Source organism: Lepidothrix coronata, unplaced genomic scaffold, assembly GCF_001604755.1.
Source record: "Lepidothrix coronata isolate B3197 unplaced genomic scaffold, Lepidothrix_coronata-1.0 Scaffold102, whole genome shotgun sequence".
Taxonomy (NCBI): Eukaryota; Metazoa; Chordata; class Aves; order Passeriformes; family Pipridae; genus Lepidothrix; species Lepidothrix coronata.
The window spans coordinates 1,059,252-1,070,339 of NW_016690282.1; positions in this window are offsets into that span (position 1 = coordinate 1,059,252).

The window sequence follows — 11,088 nt, forward strand, 5'->3', positions numbered from 1 at the left end:
AGAATACCACACAGGACCTGTGGGAGTTATTCTGGAGGAGAAGCTGAAGAGAGGTAGCTGACCTTTCACTGAACACCAGTGTTCGGACCTCTGACTCACTCCTTGACTGACATAATTTTGCTAACCCTTAAAACCAGGGATAGCATCAGCATTGCAGATTTTCAGAGGTACCATGTGACATCATCTGGCAGAGCTTTTCTAAGCCTGGGTGATGTCATCACTGCAAAGTCTTGCTGTAGGACTGATGAGCCTGTTCTTTCTTGGTGAGAGAGCAGGTCTTTTCAATAGCTTTCAGCTAGTTGCATGTTCACACCTTTGCACTGTACAATAATAACACAAAGTAGATTTCAGTGCTGTTTGGAATAGTTTTTGTGAGCTGTGCCTTTGACTGAGATTGTGATGACATATTCAGAGACAGTGGCACCGGGACATCTCTTGTGTTGCCCAGGTGCAGGTCTTTTGAGCATGCCAAGTGTCTGTGACATGTCCCAGGCTCATGAGCTCTTCCAGGCTGTATACACCCTTGCCTTAGACAAAAAAATGAGGTCATATGTGGCATCCCTAAAGATGACTGCAAAGACAGACCATCAGTATGAGCTTTCTAAGGAAATGAAAATATGCTTCCCTTCTATATCGAAAGACTGTGAGTAGCAGCTTTTAACAAAAGGCAATGGTATCACCCACATGAGCCTCTAAAGAGAGTGAATGATGTCACCAACTTGTGCAGCAGTAAATTGCAAGGTCAATTCTAGGGACTAAAGACTGCTGAAAGACTTGAGCACAATGTAATGCCCAGCTGACCACTCCTAATAAGTAGGATATCCCTGCAGGCACTAATGAACACTTGTTGTGATTACTGAATCAGAGCTGGCTGGGGAATTTGAGCACATGCCTTCTTATTGTAGTGCAGGGCAAGTGTCTGAACGCACTTACCAGCAGGAGTGCCTCAGGAGAGAGTTACACTGCTAGATAAATGTCTGTTTTTAAGCCTTCCAGAAAGCACTGGTCTATGTTAGAGCCATGTGGCTGTAGCTCAGACCCAGAGAACCAAATATCCCTGGCCTTATACCTCTTCCATTCAAACATGCACATTGCTGTTTGTGGAGTGAGGGAGCCTTTCTTCATCACTGCTCCCATTAGAAAGGAAGCATATCCTTACCTGTTAGCTTCGGTTGTAGGAGAATTCAGCTGGGCTGCAATCTTGAAGACCCTCTAGGGGTGTGCAGATGTGTCTGGAGTGAAAGCTATGCCCAAATCCTATGTACAAAGAGTAGGATAGCTGTCTGTATTAAATTCTGCACAGTGTGCACATGTGCATAAGGAGGTGAGATGTTATTCTCACTCACACTAGTCTCCCCTTGGCAGTCCAGCACTGCCCAAGGTGCTTGCTGTGGTAGTCTGTCCTTCACAGCAGTTTCCTCTTCTCAGAGCCAAAAAGTGAGGCATGCCTTGATTGTTCCCTCTTTGTCCATGCTCTGCAATGCCCTGTTCCACTGCTTCTCCCTCAGTCCTGTGTCTCCTCCTTGGTCACATTCCCATGCCCGTGACCTCCATCAGTATTACCTGTCCATCCCCATCAGCCTCTGAGAACAGAGAGAACAAACTGACAGGCAAGAGCCATTCCTGATGGAAGGAGGAAGATAGTCCCCACAGCTCTCTCATCAAGAGGTCCCTCTAAAACCATCCTAATGAGATTCTCCTTAGGGCCCCTGTCAGCTCTGCCTTTCTTTGCAGGCTCCTTTGACAGACGGATGTCAGTTCAGGGAAAGCTGTTTGATGTTCTTCATCTTAATGAAAGTGATCCTCCGGCAGGCACTGTCTCCTTTGCCTCTAGGCAACTGTGGTCTAGCAGTGTCAGGCTACTCTGTGCTTTGTCATACTGGATCCTAATTAGTAGCTGGCTCCTGCTGCTTCTGGAGTCAACAGGGAAAACATCCCTCTGGCTGCAGTGGAGCAGGAGGTAGAGGATGGGAAAGTCAGTGTACAGAGAAATGGCAAGGGTCTGTGTGAGTTCCTTCCCATCCTCTTCAGATACTCTCTTTTTCTCTCTAAAGATGGATACGTAGGCAGCTCTGTGTTTTCTCCCTGGCTACTGTTGACCTGTTGTGCACACCCATGCTGTTGTGAGTGAGAGAGAAGAGGTAGCATCCTGCTCAGGATAGCTAAGTGCTGAGAAGAGGTGAAACTAATGGGAGATGTACTGTAGAGTGAGAAGACAGATTACAGGGTGCCTGCTCTAGATTTATCCCCAGATGATGTGTTGCGTTTTTTTTGATTCAAGTTGTTGGCTGAAGTTCAAACTCTTGTATTTTGTTTTCCTTTAAGGAGACATATTAACAATAGATCAAGGAAGTCCTCTGAGAGCACTCCCTGTTTCCCAAGGGACTATAAAGTGCTGCTTTGATAAGTCAAAAACTAGGAGGCAATTTCTTTGCTGCCCAAAACCCTTTCTTCAGGCTGTTCTTAGTCTTTTGCTTCCTATCTGTAGTCTCCCTGTTTTATCAGACTGCACTGCTTTCTTTAGTCCTCTCTCAAACACAGCTCTTCTATCACAAACCTTCTTGTTTTGGGAAGTGGCGTATGCCTATGTTTAGATGATGACCACTAATGCTGCAAACAGGAGGTTAATTGTGTCCTGGAACCATCTTAAAGAAAGGCAGCAGCTAAATCCATCTGATTAAAGGACATTCGATCGGTTTGTAGCAGAACTTATTCAAAATCTAGTCAGATCCTCCATCCTCATCCACAAGCAAATGCAGTCTCCCTAGCAATCATTATACCTGCAGCATCTCTTTTATTCAGCCCTGTCAGACATGCACAGCCCTGTCCTGTATTCCTCCCTGCCTTCCCAGTGGGGTGTGTGTCCAGCTGTACAGTCCAGCATCTCTTTGTGCTTGTGTATTGGAGCTTTCAAAGTGATCATTATATTGCTATATATGCAGCACAACGAATGACTAGTTTCTTTCCATGGCTCTCACTATGATTTCTCTGGGATAACTTTCAAACCCCCATCTCATTACAGCTTTGGAGACAAAGTGTACAGTGGGCTGCCTCACCCTTCTGCCTCTGTCTGTCAGGCCACTGTGGGTACATACAGGCTGCAAGAAGACCAGATCTGACTGTGTTGTGGGTATGTGGCCAGTCAATCAATAGGGGAGGCACTGCTGGGCTTTGGTGCCTCCAGGCTACAAGCTGGACAGCTGAAGAGGTTTGGTAGCGCTGCCCTAAAATACCAGATTTCTGGAAGCTACTGGAAGGCGTAGACAGATAAACATCTTGGGAAGCATGTGATGCCACTAACGCTGAGGTATAATGAAATGTCTTTGAGTTCCTACAATTGAGATATGGTTATTATAATGAATTTTAAATTATATTTGGAATACTTGGTGGGTTTTTTCTTTGAGCTTGATTTATATGTGGGCTTCTTATTGCCAAACTTTTCTCAGCCACAACTTTCCTTTTATTTTATAGAAGCACATATACTTTTACATACAATTCTCAAGAATTCAGAATGTTGCCCTCTTTATCTGACATTAGCAAGTGGTTCTTTAAAGGAGAATAGCCACTGAGAGACTTGGAGGCAAATTGCTAGGCTTAGCAAGGGTGATAGAGAAGGAAAGGGTAAAGAAGATTACAAAACAGAATCCATAGCTGCTATTTGGAGAAGATGGAGGGAGTGGGTGGGAGTGTAGAGAGGGAAATAGTTGTCCTTATAGAAGCCTCAAGTCAGGGAGCTGCTGGCCAAGTCAGGGAGCTGCTGGCCCCTCTCTGGAGGGCTCTGCTTGGCTGGGCAGCTTATTAACTGAAATGGAGAGAAAATGGAGAAGATTCAGGACAGCGCAGAAGATAAAGGGGCAAAGGAAGGCCTGACTGATGAAGGAAGATTAAGAACTAAATGTGTTTATCTTTGCTAAGTGATGACTAAGAGGATGTGTGATAACCATCTTCCCATCTGAGAGACATGAATAACTGTGCAAGTGTGTGTGTGTGGGCATGCTTTAGGGCAGCGCAGGGACAAGGCAGTTCAAAGAGCCATACCACAGTGGTTACCTTGCCCCTGCAAAGGCTCAAGGGCAGGCAGAATCCCCTCACAGCACCAAAGAGGGACCAGTCCTGCTGGGAGTTGGAAGAGATGAAGTTCGTGGGTTTGAATCAGGTGGGATGGGATGGGAAGGAAAATAAGGAAATCTCACTGCTCCATTTCCAGATATAGTGATCTCTCCTGCCCTACCCCTCCATTTTTCATATTATCATGAAAAACTACCCTTTAGTTACTCTGCCTCAGTTAGTCTCCTCACCTCAGCCTCTTCACAGCTCACCTCTGCTCTTTTCCCCATGTTTCCTATCTTCATTCTTGCTCATTTTGTTCATAGTTTCTTCTCTCTGTTGCACATGCCCTTTTTCTCCTTGTTTTCCATTTCCTTTGTCCATCTCCCTCACCTCTCCCCCTCTCCCTGTTTCTTTTTCAGCAGGTAGATCTGTATCTGTGATTGAAGGTTCATTTTCCTTTCATTCTGTGGGTGACAAATTCTGACTCAGATAATCACTTGTGAAAAATTAAGAGAGAAGCAAGCAGCTCCAATGGCACAGGAACTGGCCATGGTGTTCAGGAGGACTGAAGGCAGGCAGGGTGAGAGTTGGGAGGGTGCTGTGCAGGGCAGGAGGGTGGAGAGGTGGGCAGCAAAGATGCTGAACAGATCTAGGGCAAATGGGAACTCTCTTCCTCGGGCAATTTTGATTGAAGTGAGTAAAATGGAATCTGGTTCCTGAGATCTGATCTCATTGGGAAAACACGGTTTTGACCTTCACATTAAGGGGGAAAAAGGTAAAACCATGTAGAGGTTCAACCACACTGAGAGGTGCAGAGCAGACTGTGTTTGTCCATATTGCTGGCTCTAGCTTCAATTAATGTGCCTACAGTGAACTTAGGTGATGCTGGTATACCGTGTTGAAACAAGTATTTGAATAGGCCTTGCTCCATTCAAACTGTGTGACCATGTGTCTGCTAAGATGTCACCATGCAGGTGACGTCTCTCCCACAGAACACCAGCAACCTCTTTGCACTGGCCTGAGTGGTTCTGATGTGAACAGTAAGTCTAGTTCTTCTTCACCGAACTGGCTTTCTCAGGATTACCCTCCCATTGAGCTCACAATTTCTCTGTCTAAGGGAATGGCTGGATGCAGTATGATCCTTCCTTCTGTCTTGCAGGAGCTCAGTCAGTGCTGTTTACACAAAGAGGGAACCCTCTGTGTCTCATGGCACAGTGGTGCTCACAAAAGCAGTCATAGCTATGACACAGGGACTCTGATGCTCCTCCCTCCCTTGGGGGAACTTGTCAGTCACCAGTGTCATACAGAAGATCTAGGATTTCTGGTATAGCACAGTGAGCCTCAGCATCATCAAATGGAAATACTTGCTTCTCTATTCATGTAGAGCATGTGAAGTCACCAGGAAGGCACAAAGTTCTCAATGTGAATAAATCCTCTGAAGTGAAATGTCCTTGTTTCTCCCACAGGCCCATTTTGATTTTAGGTTCTGGGGCTTTCAAAGCCAGAGGTTCACCATCTTGCTGTTGGTGAACAGGCAGAGTCAGCTCTGTGGCACTAGGAGATCATGGCAGATCCAGATTGAAAGGTACCATTGATCACTCATCTGTCTTTTTGTTCTTGGCAGTTCAGTCCTTGGAGTCTTCAACCGGCAGCCCCAGTGACATGGTGACACTTATACTCTCAGCATTTATATTTCTGTCTGAGAAGTCATTCCCCTTTGCTCTGGAGGAAGCTTTCTTCCTGGGACACAGGGGAATGAGCACTGGGTAAAGACAGATGGTAGGAACAGGCAGACCTTTAGGCTAATCTGCGCTGTTCCACCTTGACTTTTCTAAGGCTCCTCTCCAGTGCCATGAAATTCAGTGTACAGAGAGGTGGGAGAAGAAGAAAGGTGTTAGATAAAGAGAAAGAGGAATTTGGGAGTAGAAGGCAACATGGCTAAAGGAGGTAGATAGAAGGCAGATCTGGCTGGGGATAGAGATGACTGGGGACCTGGGATGGTACTTGTGTGGAGCTGTAGCCAAGCAGAAAACAGAATTCAATGAAACATGGCCGTGAGGGAGCTGCAGGGGCAGAAACTATGGGAGTTAGAGACGAGCAAGAGAGACCACAGTTCCCTTGACTTAAGAGATCATTCTCTCTGCCCCCCAACCTCCCTCTCACCTTAACCAGACTGCAAGACAGGTGCTGCCTGACTCCTCCAAGAGCAGCACATATAATCAGCCCCAGCCTCTCAAGCCCTTCTAGGATCAGACTGAGGGAAGGAGTAACTATTTTGTTAAAGCATATATAAGTGTATTAGCACCTGGGGCTGAGAGAGTCCCATGTTTGATGGATTACTGGAGCCCTAATGTGAAATACCAGTACACAAAACACATCCTGTAGGAGACAGAGGCTGGGGCATAGGGGTGGGGGGTAAAGGAGGGCTAGCTCATTGCCAAGGATGCTAGATCTGTCCAGGCAGGAATCAGGGAGGAAGAGGCTCTGCGTGTGCATGCATGTGTAATAGGGGGAAAGGCAAGAAAGAAACAAAAAAAAGGGCTGTGTGTCTTTGTTCATTCTCCTTATTGCTTCATTAACAACAAACTAATGACTTAGTGTCCCTCTCCTGCTCCAGTTTGCTGACTGCCCAGCCCTCTGTTCGGCAGACTCCACTGATGGAGTGGGACAATGCTACTGAGGGTGCTTCAGAAGGTGCTGGATGGGCTGCTCTGGCTCTGTGGTTTTCCTTCACCCCTTCAGTCTGCCTTTTCTCATTCACCAATATGGCTTTGATGCGGCTCAGTGAGAATTTATATTTCAGCCCTGCCTGTGACACCGTCCCCAAGTCCCTGCAGCTCTGACGCATGCTTGCCCGCTCTCCCAAATGCTCTGCTTGGCTCAGCCCCTCCTTCTCATCAGCCTCTTTGCCATTCCTCATCCAGCCATGCAATCTTCCCCTCTCCCTCCAGCCGTCCCCCCATGCCACCACTGATTCCTGCTCTCTCAGTCACTCCATCTTTCCCTGACACGTCTCAGCCTCTCTCCCTGTGCTGCCAATTAGCACAGTCATCAGGTTTAGCCAGGCAGCTGGTGCATCCAAGGCTACACAATGAAAAGACAGGGAATTCTGCTTCAGAGCCAAGCTACATGCAGGCTCTCTGGTACCTGAGGCTCCTCTTACAAATGTTCAGCCTTTGGCCTTGCCTTGCAGGGAAAAAGTCATAGCCCAGGTTCCTAGGGATTGCCAACAGGCAGAGTGATCCTCACATTCCTGTTCATGGCTCCACTCAAAAAGTCTGTCCTACACAGCTAGAAGCTGACACATTGGATGTCCCTTGCTCAGCTGGCTGGCTAGGCAACTGGAGGAGCAGAGGATCCCCCAGAGAGACTTCAAAAGTGTAGATGTAGCATGTGTACTAAATTTGTGCCCTCTAGATTAAATAGGCTGGGTTGGCCCATGCTTCCATGGGCTTTTGAAGTGTACAGGCTTTGAAATAACCTCTGGAGGATTAGTATGACAACCTGAGCATCAGATCTCAAACACCCAGAGATTGGGGGGCAGAGTTTTGCAAGTCTCCTGCACAAGCAAACCTGCTCCCACCCACAGCCAAGAGAGTTGTTGCAGTGATTCACCTTCTGCACCCAACATCTGGACAGAAGAACAATCCTCCAGGGGTGGAGGCCCTTCCATCCCTTTGCTGAGCTCCTGCTGCACTTGCTTTGGGAGGATGCTCAGGGATTTAAATGAGGGGCGGGGAAGTGGCTGTTGCCCTCATTAGAAGAGAAAATATGACAAAGAAAAAGAGAGAAGGAGAGAGAGGGGAAGGGACATGGAAGCCAAATGTTCTCGCTGTCAACAGGAAAAATTATCTTGGTTTTGGGAAGGAGTGGTGTTTTCCTGCCCTGCTCCCCTCTTGATCAGGATTAGAGTGGTGAGCAGTACAGGCAGGCACAGCCTTGGGATGAAAAATGAAACAGGCCATGACATCTGAGCACGGCACTCATTACACGTGGCCAAAGCGGATGGGGAGACACCAACTTAGGACACAGAGTTCCCACACACTGCAAGGGGAAGCATGGCAGCACTTCTGATAGCTGGGGGTGGGGCAGGGGTCACTTGCCATCCCTCTCCATCCAGCCTTCTCCAGTGACTTTCACCCACTACCCTGCAGTTACTCACACACAGTGAGCTGGTGATCCTGCACTGTTCCTTACAGCAGTCCCTGTGAAGCACACACTGAGACTGTGCTCCCAGCCTGCTCTCTACACTTCAGGAAACAGAAGCCATCTAAGGAGCCCCTGGTCAAGGGAAATGTTGCATCAGGAGATTCTATGAGTCCCTTTCTACTTAAGTATCAGGTGGGGTTCATAGTGATGTAAAGAAGGGAGAATATCCAGCAGAAACAAAACAAAGGAGTGGACATTGGGGACCAAGACTTTAGGAAAGCTGGGGTGCTTGGAAGCTTTCAGAGAAGATGGAACATGGTATAGTGGCAGACACTTGTAACAGGCAATTTAGCCTTCGATGGAAAGGCTTCATCTGCCTCTGGAAGTAGTCCCAGCTCTGAGAGGGAGACATTTGGCTGATCTCACTACCTGTAGGGACCATGTATGATCTCTACCTGTTCCCCCAACCCTCAAAGCAGCCACTCAAGCAGAGAAGATCAAAGTCTGCAGTGTTTCAAAGTGACTGTCTCTTTCTCCTGTCCCAAACTGTGGTTCTTCTTCCCTTTCCTCCATCCAACCCCATGCACAATCCCTCCAGAGGGTAAGCTCATTGCAGAAGCTCTGCTCATCAGCACAGTCAGCATTTAGAAAATACCACAGCTGAAATTACCCTGTGTTCAGGTCTCTTCATATGAAGGCTGATGTGCCAGCAGCCAAGCAGCAAAGGTGCCCTCCCCAGGACCCCTTCCACTTCCTTCCCACCTCCAGACCTCAGCCTTTTCGTATTTAGTACACCCCATTGCTCTGTTTAGCTTACCTACTGTGAGCTCTCTAAGAGTCTTATGTGTTCTCTTTATTTCAGCAAACATCCCTTGAAGCACCTGAAGCACAAGGTGCTTCCCCTCAGCCACATGAGGAGTCTCCCTGCCACTTTCATGTTTGCATCCCAGTGACAGTGAAGGGCAGCAATTGTGGGAGCTATGTGGTAAAGACGCTGAACTCTAAAACTTCGTGTTTACTCCAGAGAGCCAAAGAGGGAGCGGGAGTGGCCACCCAGAGCTACTGTTGCACAGGAAAAGGCTGAGTCAGATGCTAAAGGTTAAAGGAGCTAGGACTGATGGCCATGTTAGGAGCTGGATACCAAAATCACAGCAGGCTTCTTTTGAAAGCATCAGTCAAAACACTTCTGCAACTCTGAAGGAGGCATTTGATTTACCGATTTTGACAGTTAAAGAGTAAACTTGGTACTTACTGAGTCCTGCACCTGCAGGAAAAATGATGTGAAGAACAGAAGGGGATTTCCCTGGGGAACATCAAGAGGTAAAAAGGTAGTGGAAACAAACTGGGAAAAATACAGTCCCTGGAAGACGAATCTGAGAAGGTTGGGAATGGAAGGTAAAGGGGGGAAGGCAGCCCTTGAGGAGCAGTGGCAGAGCAGGGGATAGGGTTCTAGGATTGCAAGAAAAGGAGGATGGGCAGGTGGGAGCAGTGGAAGACAGAGCTTCAAGGTAACAGTGAGGTGAGGCAACTCACAGTGTTCATGTTTCGTGCTGTGCAGACATAGGTAGCAGTGTAGTCTGAATGCCAAAGGGTCTGATCCCAGAATGGAAGTAAAAAATTGATATTCACAGGTTTGTGGGATGTTCTGACATTGTTTTGCACTTAGATCACTACAGGATAGGAAATAACACCAAACCGGGCAGTTACCTTTAGAAACCCTTTCTCAGCAAATTAAGCTGCAAAGGGATGAAAACAGGGAGTTAAAGAAAGGCTCTGAGAAAGGCTTAGCTTGATCCCAGCAGTGTGGCTGCAGTGAGGTCAGAACCCTGCCTTGGAATAATCTCCCATGGTCTTCACTGTGCTGTCCCAGGAGCCCACTCCTTTCTCCCAAAGGAGAAAAGATTATTGCCCTGGACTTCTCTTCATTAATTTTAGAGGTGGCCTTTTCTGAGAACCTCTATACTCATCACTCTTCTGGCCAAGTCCGGCTTGGCATTGAGCTTCTCCAACAACCGGATAGGCTGCTGTTGACACCACCGGCAGCTGAGGAGGCACAACCCTTCATGTAGGAAGACTCTGAACATCCTTGTCCTTTCCCTTCTTTTGTCCTCTCCTGATTGAAGAGTTTACAAGCTCAGCATTGCTGCTTGTGGGTCTCCCTAAAGAGTGTCTCTGAATTTTTCAGACAGTATCCTGGAGAGCACTTACTTTCTGATTAAAGAGATGAGGCTCCATTTGTGGAGAGAGGGAGCAGAATGTGAATGAGAGTGAGAGGTCTGCCATCAGGCAGGGTCCCTGTTCAGTGCTTTAGGCTATCCCCTCTATCAGTGCCATTCATCAATTTAACCCAATACAATGCCATGGCTTTAAGTGACTCCAGCATTAGAAAATCTGTCAGGCGTGAGATTTAGGGGGTGATGTGCGACAAAGCTGCTTCTTTTGCCAAGTCACACATTTTACTCTTTTTCTTTTCTTCCCAATATTTGTGGAGCTAGAAAATTGAATCCTCACTGATTCCTCCATATCATTTGTGAGATGAGAGAAAGAACCAGTATTTCTGCCGTGGATTGAAGGAAAAGAGGGAGGCTGTGGAGAATGGATCAGTGTGGGGCATGAGGGGGCCAGAAAGACTCAAAATAGACTCAGAATGGTTTTCAAGAGTAATACAGAACACTTTTTTTTTTTTAGGTTTCTTTTTAGTTTTTCTGTGCTGCCTCCCAAAACGCCTATAATCTATCCCTATCTACAAGGATGAACTTTATGCTGAGACATTACAGCATAAGGCTCACTAGTAATGTCAGAAGCCTTTTGGGAAGCAGAAACCCAACAGTTCTCTGTGATAGCTGGCAACTTACCTATCTCTGGTCTCCCAGAGTGGCTAAGGCCAGA